This window comes from Pinus tabuliformis, chromosome J (assembly GCF_031772625.1).
Source record: "Pinus tabuliformis cultivar Carrire ecotype Pingquan chromosome J, CPIR1, whole genome shotgun sequence".
Lineage (NCBI taxonomy): Eukaryota > Viridiplantae > Streptophyta > Pinopsida > Pinales > Pinaceae > Pinus > Pinus tabuliformis.
In genome coordinates this window covers 1,109,454,307-1,109,473,762 of record NC_142295.1, presented here as the reverse complement: position 1 = coordinate 1,109,473,762, position 19,456 = coordinate 1,109,454,307, and positions in this window count along the sequence as shown.

The window sequence follows — 19,456 nt, the reverse complement described above, 5'->3', positions numbered from 1 at the left end:
AAAAGAGGTAAAAGTAGTTAAAATGCAATGCAATAGTATAACATAACACATGGGAGACTCTAAGGTATAAAGACACAAAATAGCGAAGAAGAAGAAGAATGAGGATTCAATGCAAATTCATGGCAGGACTAAAGAGGACTCTCGAGCTTGAGAACAAAATTTCAGCATGGGTGCCAAGTGACAACAAGGTACTATCTAGGGCACCCATGATAAGGTAGGCTCTACCACACACATTATGACACTTCTAACAAATAAGAACGTTCCATGTCACATCTTGGTGGGGTCGATCCTATTGGCTTGATGAGGCTTGACCCAGGTTTAGAGTTATTTAGCCAAACAAATCCTTGTACGATTGGCCCTTTCAGCAATAGCTTGCGCAACACGGTCTCAGGTCTCACTCAAAGTAGTATGGGGGATGCTGAACCAAGTTTCTGCACCCTTGAGATGTCTGAGGGGTCGATTTAGTCTAACTATGAATACCTTTGCACATGTCACTTCACGCACTTTCCTAACCCATGAGGTCTTCACACCCTATTATACTCGACTTCGCGTAGCCCTAACGAGGGGCTGAGGATATTTCGTTCTGCTAAAGCACGATCTACGGTATTTCCCCAAGTTACACCACGGATATTACTTATCTTATTATAACAGTTAGTTATCTTCGTGTAAATAGATACTTTATCTTATATTCACTTATTAAATGCATTCATATAAGTTCGCGCAACAAACAACTAGTAAACTTACAATTCATACCCAATATACTTCAATGCATAAAATAGGTAAAGATACAAAAAAATAATGTAAAACTTCTCTTTATGAATGCTTCAATTGGTTAGAGACTCAACCTACCATGCGCAATCAGCTGCAAGGGTCCGCACACTCAGCATCGAACTACTAGGCATCTATGCACTTAGCTGCAAAGCCTCCTCCTACTCTACGACCCAAAAATATGACTTTACACTTTTGACTCAATGCTTCATCATTAGATCTTCCATATTCGATTCCTTTTTTCTCTTTACACTTAAAGCCTCACTCTATTCATACAATCCCATGGTTCGTGGACCATGGGTAGAACTCTCAAGTTGACACTACATTACAAAAGTAAGGGCGGACAACCCTATGACTTAATTACAACTTCGCGCTCCATGCCCACTAATTGCGGAGTCTTTACATCGGACTTAGTAAAAAAATTGGCTTTAATCCCCAAAACTTGCCTTGGGGGGATCCCGTGCCCAACAGGCCCCCAACACAAACATCGTGACTCGCCTTCGAGTCACTCGGTTGGTGCGGAGATCTTTGCATAGAGACCTCCCAGTTCTACTTGGATTGCTGCAAGGTCGACAATGCATTGAGCGGTTGCCTGCTATATCTCATGGATGCGTTATTCAAAGACCATGGTATCTGAACTACTTCCCTGTATCTGCTCCTGCATTCCCTGCATCTATTTATAGTCCCGCACCTCTTTTCCGCTACCTAGAGCGTTACGACTGTGCTTGTGTCGGCTAGTTAGGTGGCCGGGCCACCTGTATATGGCTTCAACGGACCATCAAGCACTTTTCCAGGGAAAAGTCCGTTTTTTAACTTCACCTTCTGTTGCACAAAAATTGTCACTTTGACATTCTGCAATCAACATGAGCCTATCACCACTCATATCTTCCTCCTTTGCAAGTCTTAAACCTCAGTTCTTCATGTCAAGCCTTGAAAATAAGAGAAAGACCTTAAAAATCTCTAAAACTCTGGTTTCGCACTCTCTTAGCATTACCTGCGGTTCTGCACCTATTGGTCATGTCCCCTGCGCACCTAACCGCTATGTATCTGTGTTATAGGTGCGAACCCTTGTAAAAGTTAAAAAGGCGCAATTACATTCTTAAAAACTCACTTTGAGTCATTTCTGGAAGCTTCTAGAGGGAATCTTGCAGTGGCAAGTTCGCTCTTTAAGGGTTCATGCATCCCATACCTTAAGGAGCTAACCCCTTGATGTGAGGAGCTTATCCCCTTCAAGGAGGACTCTATCCCTTCAATGGTGGACTTGTAACCTCCTTCCTTTGCACTATAAAATGAAGCATTGGGCTGGTTACTTGGAAGGTTGAAAGCTGAATATTTTTTAGGGTAAATGCTGCTGGAACTTAGTCTTCCTAATTGAGCTTTTGAGAGGAGAGATTAAATACCTTTTGATCTCATTTGGAAGAGAGTGAGGCTTGTCAAAGTAGAGGAGATTCCTGTTTGGACCCTGGGAAGAGCTTGTACAACATCAAGGCACCAAGGTTGTAAAGTTATTCTATTTCAAAGTTAATACAATCAAGTTTATTTTTCTCAATAAGCTGTGTTTTATGGTTTATTTCATGGATTCCTTGATCACCATGATGAACATGATTTATTATATTAGCTATGTAGGTGTTATTTGATGTGTGCTTGTTTGTGATTGCAGGTTCTTAAAAGGAAACTCTTTTGGAGCTATTGGAGCATGGCTACCACAAACTAGCGTTGGACTTAAGGTAGGGTCTAAAACACCTCTTTAGTTTTTATTAATGAATCACAATATGTTTAGAGAAAGATATATTTTCTTGTCCTGCTTGTTGCTAGATATCAGTTGATACTAGGGAGATCGGTCTTGTCCGCAAGAATGATTTATCCGGCCAACACCTTCTACATCGCACACTTCACCATCTGCATCACGCCATCATCGGTGATCCCTCTAGTAATATACGGTCCAATCCAAGGCATCAAGCTGATCAACTCTCGACGGTAGTCCCCAAATTTGTCAATGTAATCGTGCGCATCCTATTTTATCACCACAGTTTTCGTATTGAGAAAATCCTTCTTTATTCCTTCTTCAAGCTTCTTGACTTCTGCTTCCACCAGAGTGTTTTTCTCCCTTAATCACACTCTTTATTTCATGAGTTCTTGGAGCCTAAGATCACCCTGTTGGATCTCTTCATCAGGTCCCAAACGTTCTTCTTCGTTCAGCTACATGATCCCTTCTTCCTAGGCTCCGCGAACTGTCATATCCATGGGCGCTACTATGTGCGGACTAGGCATAATATACTCCATTTGAAATACAACGTTTGCTCCATAGACCAGCCTAGAAGGGGTCTATCTCATCCGTTTCTTGCACGTTGTCCTATAAGCCCATAAAATTGTTGGTATGTGCATGTCCCAATCACGCTGCTATGCATTATATACCTTGTTCAGTGCTTCACACAGTTCGTTAAATGCTTCTGCGTGGGTAACCTTCTGCACACTCGTTCTTTCCACACTCTGTCATTCCAACTGGAGGGACCGTTTGTGCAATTCCCTCCCCAACACATGCATATTGACCATGTTCACCAACGCAAAGTCCATGTGCTTCTGTGCAGGTTGTTTACCATAAGCCTGTAACCACCTGGACAGACGTGCGCGCAGACCATCCCATACATTGCATTTATCTATTAGTCGCATCTTAGGCTTCCCAAAATGCATGCGCATCGTTCTCCTGAATTCGCGCCAATCCTCAAAGCTTCCTTGGTGCGTACCCCACCACCTCGCGGGTGTAGTGTGCAGTACCCACCTCAAAGCCAGGGAACGTTGCTTTTCTGGCACCTCCCTGTTGGGCTAATTTGTTTACCAAAATTAACACAATTATTTCTTATCAATCCGGGTTGTTTATGCTTTGAGGAAAGTTCACTATATGTGAAGATCAGATGTAATCAAACCTTGAGAGATAAGTTATTCAAAAGCTTAAAGCAATACATCCTATAACTCTAATTCAATTAGTTTAAAAAGAGGAAAAATATTGAAATGGTTCTTGACTCAAGAAGTCCACTTTTGCCTCAATTACCACTTAATGAATCAGAGGTTAAAACCAAGAACTTAAGATGGATAAATTATTAATGAAAGAAGCTCTTAACTTAAGAGACACATAAGGTATTTCATCATCATTCATTCATCTCAATACCAAAATCACATAAAGAAACTACTTACATGCAATCAAAGGAAACTAGTTTTAATTCATCATTTTAGTAGAAGGGATGCTCAATTTGAACACTTGTTTTTCCAACTTAATAAAGTGATGAATAGGCTAAGAACTAATGAAATCAATCACCATGCATGAACCATAAAGAAATCTGAAATAAAGCTTTGAAAATCCAGTTCTACAATAACCAGATTACAAGAAATAAAGCTCGTTAACAAGGAAGTGTACTTAGCTTGGAATGGGGGCCCTCCACCCTTGCCTTGCACACTTGAGAAGTAATATCAGAAGCTCAAATTCAGTCACACATCCATAGCATTGAACAGCAAAATAATAATAGAACAAGTCTTCAAATTAACTCTTCAATCCAAAAGTGTCATAGCATAAAAGTATAATATGTCAATACATAAGCCATAAAAGTTTTGGCTCTTAAATAAGAAGTCTCATGAAACAAACTGATCTATATTCACTCAAACAAACCCATCTACTCTCATCCATCTATCTAAGTTGAATTCAATACTCCCATCCCAAGAAATATGACCAATCCCATAGAATCTCAAAACTGCCCTATTTCTATGGGATTTCTGAATGACTAGTCATGATTGACTAGCACCAAATGGGCCTAATAAAGCTTGTTCTGTTTGAACTAAGCATAGCTGGCTTAGTCCTAGTTTCCAAGTTGTCCATCCATGCATTCAATTCGTGCCCAAGTGTCCTGCAACCACATCAACCATAGAGCTATTACAGGAATTTCTGAATTTGCCAATTTTGCACTTAAAACCAAACTTTCATAAAAACTTTAGAAATTGAAAAATTAAAATTAAATACCTGAATGGATATCAAATATACATCAAAATGGGATGAATGAAGGGAAAATGGATGGCAAATAGATGGATTAGTAAGTTTCTTAGAGAAAAAATAAGACCAAAACTAAGGCCCGACATCTCTCCCTTGCTTATCATCAAGCATGTCCCCATGCTTGCTTACTCCTCTTTGATCTTCTTCTCTCTGTAGTAGATGTTGTACCTATAGATGCTTCCTGTTGTGCTGCCCTGACCAAACAATCCAAACCTGAGTCATGTCTTTCCCTGAACAAAGCTTCTTTTACCTTCTGTTTTTCATACTTTGCCTGCCACATATTCTTTTCCTTTAGCCATTTAAATGCTTGCTTAGAAAGTAGATCATTTTTCCGTTTTAGTCTCCCTAACTCTTCATTTAACTTTTCATTTGCCTTGACCAACTTAGCATTATCCTTCTTATTTGCCTTGTTTTCCTCTTTTAATTGTTTTTCCAGGATTTTGCTAATTTCCAATTGGTCAGTTAAGTCCCTGATTCTTCCCAAATTGATTTCTTTTTCAAAATCTTGTGTTGTTTTCATTAATGCTGTTGCTGCTGCATCATCATATGAAGAATCCCTCTCAAATACTTCTTATGCAATGTCATTTTCTTCTTGTTTTCTTGGAGAATATGTTTCTACTTCCTTGTCTAAGTCAATGGGACTTTAATTCCTAAATCTTCTAGGAATAGACATAACATATGTTTCATTTTCCTGCATGGCCATGTTATTTTGCTGTTTAGCTCTTGTTCTGGGATACAAGGGTGAATTTATCAATCCTCTGTTTTCCTGCTCTATTTTATCCTGTACTTCATTAATCTGTTCAATGAATTGATTTTTAGACATGAACTCTCTCCATACTATGCCTTGTGACCTCACCTGATACTCAACTAGGATTTTGATCAATCCTTGGTGGTAAATCTATCCTGCTTTAGGCCTGTGTTCATGTCTCACTGTTTCAATCATTCTCAAGAGGCTCATATATAGGAAATATGGCAAGTTAATCCTATCATCTCCCTTAATATGCTGTAGAATCCTGACATGATACAAGTGGGCAACACTATATCCTCTATCACAAGTCAAAAATTTCTGGATGACCAAAACCAACTCACCCCATGGTTCATTGAACCATTCCCTTGGTATCCCCTTTATTCTATCAAAAGTCCCTTTCCGGTTCATCTCAAGAAAGAAAGTCCATGCTTTTTCCTTGAAGTGCAGGCCTTTGTAATATTTCTCACCTATCATTGGTAGATCTAAAGCTTGGGAAAGGTATTCCCGAGTCACAAGAATAATAACATCTCCTACCCGTGTCTGGTCTTGACTAAATTTTTTTATAAAGTCCCTGGTTATCTCTTCAGAGTGGCCATCAAATTTTTGTAAAAAGCCTATCATCCCCGCTTGGTAAAGTTTTTCTATAGCTTCCTTCCCCCAGCTCTCTATCTGAAATTTTGGCTCTACTCTGGCTGACATTGTTTCTGAAAACCAGTGAATGTATGCTTCTGCTGTTACTAATTTCATCTTGAAAATAAAATTTTTATGACTATTGTTCTTTTCAAAATGAAATTCTGAAAGTAGAGAAGCTTACCTTCCTCTTCACAACAATTTAACTTTGATTTCTTCAGCCTCTGTTTACCCTTTCTCTGCAGCAGCACTGTTTTAAATCCCTGTTCAAGCAATCAAACACCTGTATATCCCTGTCAATATGCTAAACTCTGTTCTGGTAAACAAAATACATATGAAAACAATTTTTTCATAAAGGGTCCTTAGTTTTCTAATGTATTTGTTTAGGCATTTTTCTCATACTGTTCCATGTATGCCCATCACCCTACACTGTGTATACTGTCACCAAAATCAAGCCATATGTTCACTGTGTATATACAATCATTAAAAACAAACAGTGTTTCGACTGTGTACATACAAGCTCTTAAAACTAGCAGTGCATTCAAATGGCTCTTGGCCTCAACATAAAAATTTGAAAATTGACAAAATGCTCTCGGCCTGCTTATCTAAAAGCTTGAAAAAGAACGCTTCGGCCTCAAAACAAATTGAAAAAAAAAACAAATAGCGCATTTAAAATGAATTTTAAATGGCTCGGCCTTTACTCTCTTTGGCAATCAACAGCGCTCGGTCTTAGACATTACACAACTCTTCTTTTAACATGACACAACTCTTTCGGCCCAAACAGACTTCAATCCATTGTTTTAGTCAAAACAAAGACGCACAGTGGCAAAAAGGTCCATAACAGAGACACATCTATTATGTTTGTTCACCATACGGGCAGTTTCCATACACAGGCATATGATATATCAATTATATAAATAATGACAGCGCGCAACAAAACAAAGGATGTGTATCAATGCGCAATCAAAACAATGCGTAATCAAAACAATGCGCAATCAACCAACAGCACACAATCAAAACAAACATATCATATCTTCGGCGCTATGAGGTAGACTCTGCCTCCTCTGTTTTATGGACTTTGTTGTGATTTGCAACACTGCACTCCATTTTGGTTCACAAGACTTCACATGCGATTCCCATAGCCCCAACGTGTTATCCACGCAACAAGTTTAAAGTTAAATTCTACGCTATTTACTAGTGTTCTATGCCATGATTTACACAGTGAATCTTATCGCCATATTTATTAACTGTTGTCAACCGACTTACTGCTGGAGTTAATGCGTGGTTTCAGTGTTACCTGGTTGTCAACGAGCGCTGAGGAGTGTTAAACGGCACTCCAAATCCCTGTTGCTTCGTTCAACTGACTGGTGGCAAGGGAAAAATCATTAACCATTAATTACAGGCAGTTTACAACTATATTCCACAGTTGCTGAGCTTAAACAAACTACTCCGTTACCTGAATGGATCTCGAAAATTCAGTGATCACTCAGCGTTAAGTTCGGGCAATTTTCCTTCTTAAATCCTCTCAAACCCGCTTCAGTTTCCTTTTCACTAGCTTGCAGCTCCAAACACCATCGTTCTGAGCTATTCGGCAATGAAGAACGAGTTTGAACAGTGCAAGAACCGTCGGTCAGTTCATGACCGTTTCATGGGTGTACTGTGCACTTTGTTCATTGGTGCTACAATGTATGGTTGGCATGGGTGTCCTGTTGACCAGTCGCCCGACTGTGTCATGAGGATGGCCGAATCATAGTTTTAAGTTGAACGTATGCACATAACTCCTGCACAGCACACAGTCCAATGGAAAATAGTCGCCATGCCACGGTGTTTACCCCGTACCTGTGTGCTGGCCGGGATTGTCGTTTTGTTGATGTCGTTTGATTTAGTTGCTTACCCTTGGCTGCATACAATATGATTGCTGCCGTCGTGTGTTTATAACCGTGCTCCTCACTCATTCTCATATGCAATGATTTTAAACAATTCGTTCGTATGTAATGAGTTTGAGCGATGTGCAATTATCATTTAAGCCATATACAATATCCCGCTGCCACATATGCAATCACAGTTTTGTCTTTGTACGCGGTCTTGCCATATGGTTTTCACGTGGCCTTCTCCTTATACACCTTACCTTATATCATATATATGCGCTTTACCTTATATCATATATATATGCGCTTTAGTTTATATCATATACATGCACTTTGGTTTATGATATATGTATATAATCTTTACTTCACCATTTTGACTATAGCGCATGCATATTATAACCATTTGGACTATAGCACGTATATTTGCATATGGCATATATGGATTTTCATATAGTGCATGATTTCTTTGATTATATGCACATCTTTATAATTTTAAAATGACCATCTTGGGTCATATTTAAAATTATCACCATTACTAATTCTTGAGTTGTATGTGCAGGTTGAAAAGTTGTCCCAGTTTGGTCTTTTTATGCTTCTAAAGAAAAATACTTAGGGGTTAATGATCATGAAATAAATATGGGATATGTATGGATATGAAATGGAATATGATGTATAAGGGTTATAGGGTATGTATAGGGAATATAGGATATGAAATGATAATGAATATCCTCAGGTACTAATTTCAACTTAACAAAGACTAAAAATTTCTAAGAAAAATTTGAATTTTCAAGCACAAAATGACTATACATATACTCCCCTGGATGATGTCTGTACAAGTGGGATGAAATCAATTGATCAAATGTTGTAGATGGATTGAAAAGTAAACTTTATTGCTGCTCCTTGTTCTTCATGCTTTGGTTCTTGAATTGTTGTTCAGGTCCCTCTGTAATGATTTCTTGTTTCAGGTCCCTCTGCAATGCTTATGGAATATGTACATGTTGTTTTGACATTGGCAGGTCTTTCAGGTCCCTCTGCAATGATTTCTTATTTCAGGTCCCTCTATTGACAATACAAGTTCCATCTATACTTCAGCTTTCCAGCTAAAGGTCTTATGCAATTCTCCCCCTTGCTTAAGATTTGACTTGTCCTCAAGTCAGTTGTCTGTGGAGAGTTTCCTGCATTGAAATTATGTGAGAACAATAGAACAAGAATAAGGAATTCATAGAGTCCAAGTGGCCCTGGTTTTCCCCTATGAATTCGTGTTTGCTTAGTGCCAGTTTCCTGGTTTTCACTAGCAAACAAATTATTTATTTTTTTATATGTTTTTTTAATTTTGTTTTGTTTTTTTGTTTTGTTTTGTTTTGTTTTGTTTGTTTGTTTTGTTTTATTTTGTTTTGTTTGTTTGTTTTGTTTTGTTTGTTTGTTTTGTTTTGTTTTGTTTGTTTGTTTTTGTTTGTTTTGTTTTTTTTTTTTATTCAACTACAAGACTGGAAGATGGCTGGGGGAGAAAAATTTCTTTCTAGCTAATGAGTCTAACACCTAGTCAATGAATGGTAGAGGAAAATGATCTTTTAGTGTAGCTTTGTTTAGTTCCCAATAGTCCACACATACCCTCCACTTTCCATTTTTCTTTGGTACTATAACCAATGGAGAAACCCATTGACTATCTGAAATAGGATAGATGAATCCAACATTTAACAATTTTTGCAGTTCCTCTTTCACTATTTCTTTCATCATGGGATTCATTTGTCTTTGAGGTTGCCTTACAGGTTTGAGTTGATCATCTGTATAGATGTGGTGGATACATGTGCTGGGATGGATTCCTTGCATGTCAGTATAATCCCAGGCAAAAGCTTTTGAATATTTCTGTAATAATGCAATTACCTCTTGTTCTTGTGCTGATTGCAACTGGTTTCCAATGTTTAAATGTTTTCCAGGATATACCTCAATTGTTTTTATTGTTGGATTGGAGATTGTGTTTACAGGAAAGATGTCTATAAAAGAATTCCGCAAAGTTTGAATAGTACAAGTTTCCTGAAAGCATTGATTCAAAAGGTTACTTGCAGCTTCATATTGGACTTCTCTAAGCTACTCTGAAATACTTGGTTCTGAAATGAAAAGATCCATTAAGTCTTCATTCTCTTCTTCTTCTCTAAAGTCAAAGAATTGATTTATACTTAAAACTGATTTAGTTTGCTATTTTTCTTGAGTTTCAAGTACTGATTCTAAAGAAGTTGATTGTGCAGGTGAATAAAGAGCAATGTGTTTCCTTTCATCTCCATGTGAAATAGTCATGCTTCCTGATCTGCATCCTATGAAGGCATCAGTGGTAGCTAGCCATGGTCTGCTTAAGATTAGAGGATGTCCTCCCAATTTTTTTTTGGTTGCAAGATAAGGAAGTCAACAGGATACTCCCATGAATCCAAAGAGACTATGATATCTTCTAATATTCCTTCCGGAACAACTTTAGATCTGTCTGCTAGTTCTAAAATTGTAGAAGTTGATCTAATGTTGTTTAAATGCAGAGTTTTCATTGTCTCCATTGTCATTACATTTATAGCTACTCCCAAGTCTATTAATGTGTTTGGTACTGAGAAATTATTTATTGATATAGTAACCATAGGGATACCAGGATCAATATATTTCTCTACAATGGTTTGTGTAGACATGAGGCTTGCTAGTTTACCAATGACTTGGATTGTAGTAGGATCCTTCTTCTTTTTCCCTGATTTCTTAATGCACAATTCCTTTATTGTTTTAGCATATATTGGTATTTCTTTAATTGCCTTCAACAAAGGAATTTTTACATAAGAATTTTTTAACTCATCTAAAATATCAAATTCAGGAAGGGTTATTTCTTTTTGTTGTTCCACTAACCTTTCAGGATAAGGTGGTGTTTGAGTTGTAATGGTTTTTCCTTTCTGAATTTGTATCTCAGTTTGTGATGTTTCAGGTGATTCTCCTTGTTCAGTTGGTTCTTCTATGATTGGAGGAGAATCCTTTTTAAGTTCTTTTCCAGACCTTATATGGACATCATTAAGAGGAAGAATCAAATATGTGGGAAAACATGCTGCTTCCTCTACAGTATATGCAGATTTGTCCACCTTATTATTTGGATTTGCCATTGGTTGGGCTGGTAATTGAGTTGGTCTGGGTTGATTTGTGGGTAGCTGTAACTGTTGTGGTTGGGTCAACAACGGTGGTGGATTCTGCTGTGGAAATGGCATGGATTGTGGATATTTAGAATGTTGTTGTTGAAATGGTATGGACTGTGAATATTGTGGATATGCAAATTGCTATTGGTATTGTTGCTGGTATTGTTGTTGATACTGTTGATGTGGCTGGTTTCCATAACCATATCCTCTCCAACCTTGTGCAGGTTTTTGTGGATATCGTTGTGGAGGCCAAGCTTGCCATTGCATTGGAGGGGTCCAAGGATTTTGAGGTGGATAGAGGTAATTTTGTTGAGGGAATTGTTGTTGATTTTGTTGAGACATCCTAGGTTGCCATGGTCTTCGTGGTGCTACATAATAAAAACCTTCTATTCCTGGCACTTCTTCCATTGAGTTCATTTGTAATTCTTTCAATCTTAGACAACTTTTTGTGGAATGATTTTATGTACAAAGACCACAAACCTGGATACTATCCAAAGGACATTCTCTCAATGGATGTTTCTTTCTACATTTGGAACAAAAGATTGCTAGAGCTTGTTCTTGTTCTTCTTTCTTCTTGTTTTCCTTTAGAATATCTACTTGTGTCCCTAATGTACTTAAGAGGTATGTTTTGAAGTTTTCCAATAAGCTTCCTATTTCAGCTCTTATTATCCCTCCTACAACTGACTTTGCTGCTTTTGAACTTGCTTCTCTCTTCCATGTTTTTGATCTTCCTCTAGAATATTTTTGACATAACTCAACAATTTCTTCGAATGGTAGGTTTGAAATGTCTCATTTACCCATCGCATTCAAAATTTCAAGGTATTCATCCCTTAAACCCTTGAGAAAGATTGTTCGAATGGTTTCTTGATTTAGAGAGTGTTGTTTATATTTTTGTAGATTATATGCAAATCTTTCCAAATATTCTTCTAAACTTTCATCTTCTTGTTGTGTCATTCTGAAAACATCTTCCTTTGAATATCTAGATCTACAATAAGCTTGATATTTTTTAAGGAAGACCGATCTCATATCATCCCAAGAAGCTATTGTTTGTTCTCCTAAACCCATGAACCATTTTAAAGCGGCTGCTTTTAATGTTGCAGGGAAAAGACGAAGTTTATGAATGTCATCAGTGTATCCATATGTTCTACATAGAATATCAAATTCAAACATAAAAGCATCAGGATCTTCCGTGGACATTCCATAAAAATTTGGCAATACAGAAGGTGGAATATTTTTCATTTTCACTTCTTCTCCTAATATTGCACTTGTGTCTACTATTGGAAAGACAAAGGTAGCCTCTTGATCATTACCATCTTCTTGTCTTTTCTGATCATTTTCTTGTTTTGCCTCCTCCTCTCTCTTTCTTCTCCATTCCCTTTGTTGTCTTTCATATTCATCTCGTTGTTCAGGAGTGAAAATAACAGATCCATGTCCCTCTTCTGCCATTGGTTGATTTGTTTCAATTTTGAGTGGAGATTCAGGTTGTTGAAAGATAGGTGGATTTATGGATGGAAAGACAGGTTGTTTTCCTTTGATAATTTCTTTTTGTTTTGCAGAAATTGAAGATTGTTTTTGTTTTGCTTCCCAAGCTAACAAAGTTTGCCTCTCAATCAAAGTTAATCTTTGTCCAGTTCTTTGCTTTTCTGCCAATTCCTCAATTATTGGATTACCAGTAACTGGGGTGTTTGATGATCCTATCTCTATTTGTGGGGGGTTTTTAATAAATCTACCTTGAGGATCTCTATATCTAGGCATAAAGAAACATAACTAAAAAGGGATGTAACTAATGTTTTTGTTTGTTTTGAAATTTATCCTTCTATTGACTATGCCGATATTTGCCTCCCCAGCAACGGCGCCAAAATGTTGGGCTAATTTGTTTACCAAAATTAACACAATTATTTCTTTATCAATCCGAGTTGTTTATGCTTTGAGGAAAGTTCACTATATGTGAAGATCAGATGTAATCAAACCTTGAAAGATAAGTTATTCAAAAGCTTAAAGAAATACATCCTACAACTCTAATTCAATTAGTTTAAAAAGAGGAAAAATATTGAAATGGTTCTTGACTCAAGAAGTCCACTTTTGCCTCAATTACCACTTAATGAATCAGAGGTTAAAACAAAGAACTTAAGATGGATAAATTATTAATGAAAGAAGCTCTTAACTTAAGAGACACATAAGGTATTTCATCATCATTCATTCATCTCAATACCAAAATCACATAAAGAAACTACTTGCATGCAATCAAAGGAAACTAGTTTTAATTCATCATTTTAGTAGAAGGGATGCTCAACTTGAACACTTGTTTTTCCAACTTAATAAAGTGATGAATAGGCTAAGAACTAATGAAATCAATCACCATGCATGAACCATAAAGCAATCTGAAATAAAGCTTTGAAAAACCAGTTCTACAATAACCAGATTACAAGAAATAAAACTAGTTAACAAGGAAGTGTACTTAGCTTGGAATGGGAGCCCTCCACCCTTGCCTTGCACACTTGAGAAGTGATATCAGAAGCTCAAATTCAGTCACACATCCATAGCATTGAACAGCAAAATAATAATAGCACAAGTCTTCAAATTAACTCTTCAATCCAAAAGTGTCACAACATAAAAGTATAATATGTCAATACATAAGCCATCAAAGTTTTGGCTCTTAAATAAGAAGTCTCATGAAACAAACTGATCTATATTCACTCAAACAAACCCATTTACTCTCATCCATCTATCTAAGTCGAATTCATTACTCCCATCCCAAGAAATATGACCAATCCCATAGAATCTCAAAACTGCCCTATTTCTATGGGATTTCTGAGTGACTAGTCATGATTGACTAGCACCAAATGGGCCTAATAAAGCTTGTTCTGTTCGAACTAAGCATAGCTGGCTTAGTCCTAGTTCCCAAGTTGTCCATCCATGCATTCAATTCGTGCCCAAGTGTCCTACAACCACATCAACCATAGAGCTATTACGGGAATTTCTGAATCTGCCAATTTTGCACTTAAAACCAAACTTTCATAAAAACTTTAGAAATTGAAAAATTAAAATTAAATACCTGAATGGATATAAAATATACATCAAAATGGGATGAATGAAGGGAAAATGGATGGCAAATAGATGGATTAGTAAGTTTCTTAGAGCAAAAATAAGACCAAAACTAAGGCCCAACACTCCCTTTCAAATCTATCCAAGAAAGCATCTATCGCACCTAATCCATTATAAGTAGGCAAATCCCTCACTTCCATTGATATGCAGCGCAATGATCTTGTCATCATGTTACAGTTCAGTGTGGTTACCTCGTGTAACCGATTCTGTCATCGCTCTATCTCTTCATCTGAATCTGATGTACATGAGTTTTCACACTCCCATGAGATTCATCCATCCGCGATGGGATTTATCCAGTCTTGCTCTTGTGCGGTTATCTTGTAGATGCAGTCCAAATCGTCTTTGCTTTCATAGTTGTGCACCGGCTCTGTGTAGCATGATCCTTCCATAGGGTCCAAAGGTACGCCTACGCGCAGAGATGTTTTCTCAAAAATGATATTGCGCTTCTTCAGATTAATTGCCTCGTTCATTTCAGTGGCCCAATCGATTCCTAAGAGCGCGGGGTAGGGATTATTGTCATAAAAAATATCTATCACTTCAAAGTCTACTGGCGCACTCGCTCCTTCAATATCCACGATGATCCCTTGCAATCTCCCCATAGGTATTATCTTTTGCCGGTTCGCCATTCGCAGCTGGGTAGGAGACTATTGTAGTGTAGGCCTTCCCATGTGCTCCCATGTCTGATTCGGTAGAACGTTCAAGTCTGATCCTAAATCCAGAATTACTAGTCCATCTCATATTCTCCAATCTGCATGGTCAACCTCATTTCTCTTACCGTCCATGTCGCATGCTTTCCAATCATTCAGACTATGTGCGACTCTCCCAGGGTGGTCCCAGCACATCTGTTAATGAGTTCCTGCAATCCCTTTACAGCCTTATTGTCGTGCAGTAGCTTCATACATGTTTCTAAGAATGTCGTAAGCATAGATGGGTCCATTTCTAGATCTGATCTATCTTTGCTTCCTGAAGTGGAGGCATCAGCGAAGCCGTTCTTAGCTTCCATGAAGGTTTCCTTAGCACGGTCCAAATCAAACTCTGTTTCTTCCATCACAACCTTGTGAACCCAAGTACTATCTTCGGGTTGTTTGCCTTTATCATCTCCCATCGTAATTCCACTTCGGAGCACAATGTTCACATTTGGATCTTCCTCGCGTGACTCAGAAATCACCATCTACAGGTTCTAAGTTGGGGGAGGTTGTAGTGCTCCCTTGTCACGCAAGTTAGCTATCAGCGTAGGACAATCCTCCATCTCGTGATAAAAAAAGGTACAATACAGACATGATGGACACGTTGGATTCGTACATCACGGGCATAATGTCCTGGCCCTCTGCAATTCTAGCATACCAGCTGTCCGCAACCTCATCCAGGTCCTCCTCCACCTTGGCCTCATCTACACCCCTGAAATCCAAGTTGCGCCACTACTGCATTTTGGTCAAGGGGCTGCGTTTCAGTCTAAACCCTATAGGTGGGAGTTCTATCCATCATTAGCTCATAGCTTCTACAAGTGCACTCATCCTGTCCAACCAATCTACAAAAATTTCAGAGCAACTATTGCGAATTTTGTGTGTACTTCTGTAACTAATGGCAGTTGTCCATAGCATGCTTTCCTCCTATTTGACAAATTTCACACCACAAAGTAGGCATAGTTCTAGGTCTTGCCTGTGTCTCTGGTCTTAACAGCATCAGTCCTCCTTCCGTGAGGTAATTCATGAACACTGGGTAGTGGTCGTTATCATGTCCCTGACCCTTACATTTAACGCACCATACCTCTTCGTGCATTTCTGGTCGGGCTGTTCTGTCATGTTTCAGACTCTACATCTCAAGGCATAAGTTTTTCAACTACGCGTGGATCTGCTAAACTCCCAAGTTAGGATCATATGTCGGGGTCTCATGCAGCCTCATCGCGATGTCCAAGGCCCCTACCTGAGTCGTTAACCTCTGTTGTGACAATGCATTCCTCAAATGCGGCATTAGCGAGGTGACAAACCATTCGCGATGTTGTCCATCCATCAAAGTCATGTTAGCTTCGCGAATTGTGCACTTCAGTCTTTGATCCAACTCCCAAGGAGTATTGCCTAGTAGCATTATGCCCTTTGAATCCAATTATTGACTGCGCCTTTGACTTCGGCCTGCTAAATTATTTGTTCAGCGCAATTTGGATATCTGCAATCCCCGCATTCAGATTGTCATTAGAATTCTTAATATACTAGGTGAGCACATAATCTAGCAGAGCGCTGACCAGCGTCACTTTCTTCATATTATCACCTGTAACCCCTTGCCCTTCCCATACGGCTCTTATCACGAACCAAAACTGGTCCGGATCTTCATTTCCTACTCCCTTGAACACATGAAACTTTATCGCGCTTTCCATATTGACTCGCGGTGGTGGTATAGGTGGTACAGGTGAAGATGGAGGTGAAGACGATGAAGCTGGTGGTGGTGTGGGTGGGGGTGGTATGCATGGAATCCTTTGCCTTATCAGATTTATCGCACTTTGTGGCGAGACCTTTGTGAGCTCTTCCTTGTCCCCTCGTGGAGGTGAAATCAAAGGGCTATTCTCTGGTCCCTTACTTCCTTTGTTTCTGTAGGTTTTTCCACTTCGCATGGCTCCAGACATCAAGGTAATTGCATAACCCTCTTTTCACACAATAAAATTTTAATCCAAGTATTTAGAGAATTTACGTACTTACCTCGTGGTCCTTTGAGAAAGCGTCTCTCAACCTCGTTATAGCTAACTGAATTATCTACCGCAAACTCAGTAATGAGTCCTCCTATAATTCGATCGAGCCAGTGATTAACAACGCACGTGATCTTATCCTCCGATGCTTCCAATCTGTGCACCAACTATAGGGTCCACACAATAGGATTGTCAATCTTCCACCTTCCTTGGCTATCTTCTAGCTTCGCGATCCACTCGTACAACTTAGTAAGGAAAGATGTGAAAAAAAATTCGTGGATCTTTGTGTACATGTAGCAGTCTAACCACTCTTCCTTTGATAGTCGTAGATTCCTATTTTCCTGCGCCGCGAACTCGTGAATCCTGTTGTCCAACCAACCTTCAATTTCCTTCTTAGTTGGATTCCAATGATACAACATTAGACATCTCTATGCAAATTCCAGTCCCAACAACGAAACCATTTGTTGGCTTAATGGGGCTTGACTCAAGTTTGGAGTTATTTAGCCAAACAAATCCTTGTACTACTAGCCCTTTCGGCAACAGCCGGTGGAGCGCGGACTGAGATCTCACCCAAAGCAGTATGGGGGGATGCTCGAACCAATTTTCCGCACCCTTGAGATGTTTGAGAGTTTGATTTAGTCCAACTGTTAATACCTTTGCGCAGGTCACTTTGCACACTTTCCTGACTGGCAAGGCCTTCACGCCCTATTATAATCAACTTCGTAAAGCCCTAAGTAGGGGCTCAGGAACTTTCAGGTTGCTAAAGCAGCGATCTATGCTATTTCCCTAAGTTACACCACGAATCTTACTTATCTTCTTATAATAGTTAGTTATCTTCGTGTAAACAGATACTTTATCTTATATTCACTTATTCAACACATTCATATAAGTTCGCGCAACAAATAAACAGTAAACTTGCAATTCATACCCAATATACTTCAATGCATAAAACAGGAAAAGATACACAAAAATAATGTAAAACTTCTCTTTATTAATGCTTCAATCGGTTACAGACTCAACCTACCCTGCGCACTCAGCTGCAGGGGTCTGCGCACTCAACTGCAGACTACTAGGCCTCTACGCACTCAGCTGCAGAGCCTTCTCCTACTCTACAACCCAAAAACACGACTTTACACTTTTGACTCAATGCTTCATCATTATAGCTTCCATCTTCGATTCCTTTTTTCTCTTTACACTTAGAGCCTCGCTCTATTTATACAATCCCATGGTCTGCGGACCATGGGTAGAACTTTGAATTTGAAACTACATTACAAAAGTAAGGGTGGACAACCCTATGACTTAATTACACTTCATGCTCCGCGCCCACAAATCGCGGATTCTTTACATCGGACTTAGTCAAAAATTGGGCTTTAAGCCCTAAAACTTTCCTTGGGGGGATCTCGTGCCTAATAGATCCTAAGGCAAAAATGGAAAAGGAAAATGATAAATTCATAATGCAAGTGGAGAACCTAACCTATATGCTAGTTTCGAGAACCAATAACTGTGAGAGCGAATCAACCATGAAAATACCCAAAGGAGAAGTATTCAAAGTTCTTATATATACAGTATGGTACAAGGAATCACGCAACCTTGCGACTTACGTATAATAGTTATTCAAGGCAAGCCCCTTGCAAGATTCATGCCAAGGACTCCTTTGGTAAGTAAAACTCATGGCTTCAAAAATTTCTTCCTACGAAGGTAACTCAAAATTTGACCAACTGACAAGTGGTTTAAGAGAACAAAGCCATCGATACCATGCAAATTGACTAGGTTCTAAATATAATGATGCAATATGTAACTTTTGTGTGTGTTGCACATTATGGAGATCAAAATATTGCTCCATTTGTAGTATCCATGTTACTAGATCCCTCCCATCAAACCTCCTCATATCGATCTTTGGAATATGGTTGGTCTTCAATTCAAAGTTATAGTCTCTGAAAGCATGATTAATATTATGTAACACCCTCCTCCCACATCTACCCAAGTAACTGGCCAACTAGGGTAAACATGCGACAAGAGGCCACTGTGATATGATTCAACTTCATAAGTCACGTTAAGGAAGTGGAACCAACAAAAACACACCATACAGACAATAATCACCAGCTACATGACCCTCAAGAACCAATCTAGTACTTTAGAAAACTTTCCTTGGGGTCCCACTGATATTTTTGACAATTTAAGGCTTAGTCGCTCCCATGCTATAGGCATGACTGAGACCAAAAACTTAAATTCACTCTCACAGCATTTCCTACTAGCGACTAGAGACCAAAACTACCAGTTCTATGCTAGCGACTCCAGGATTTGAGCCACTTTTTCACGCCCAAAGCCCAGGTCACTGCCCAGTGTTGAACCATCTCTTTAGATCAGTAAAATAACATGGAAATTACGTTACTAAAGCAAATAATTGTTCAAGACCTTGACTGGACCCCTACTAGCCATGACAGGAATTTCGTCAAACATATTTCA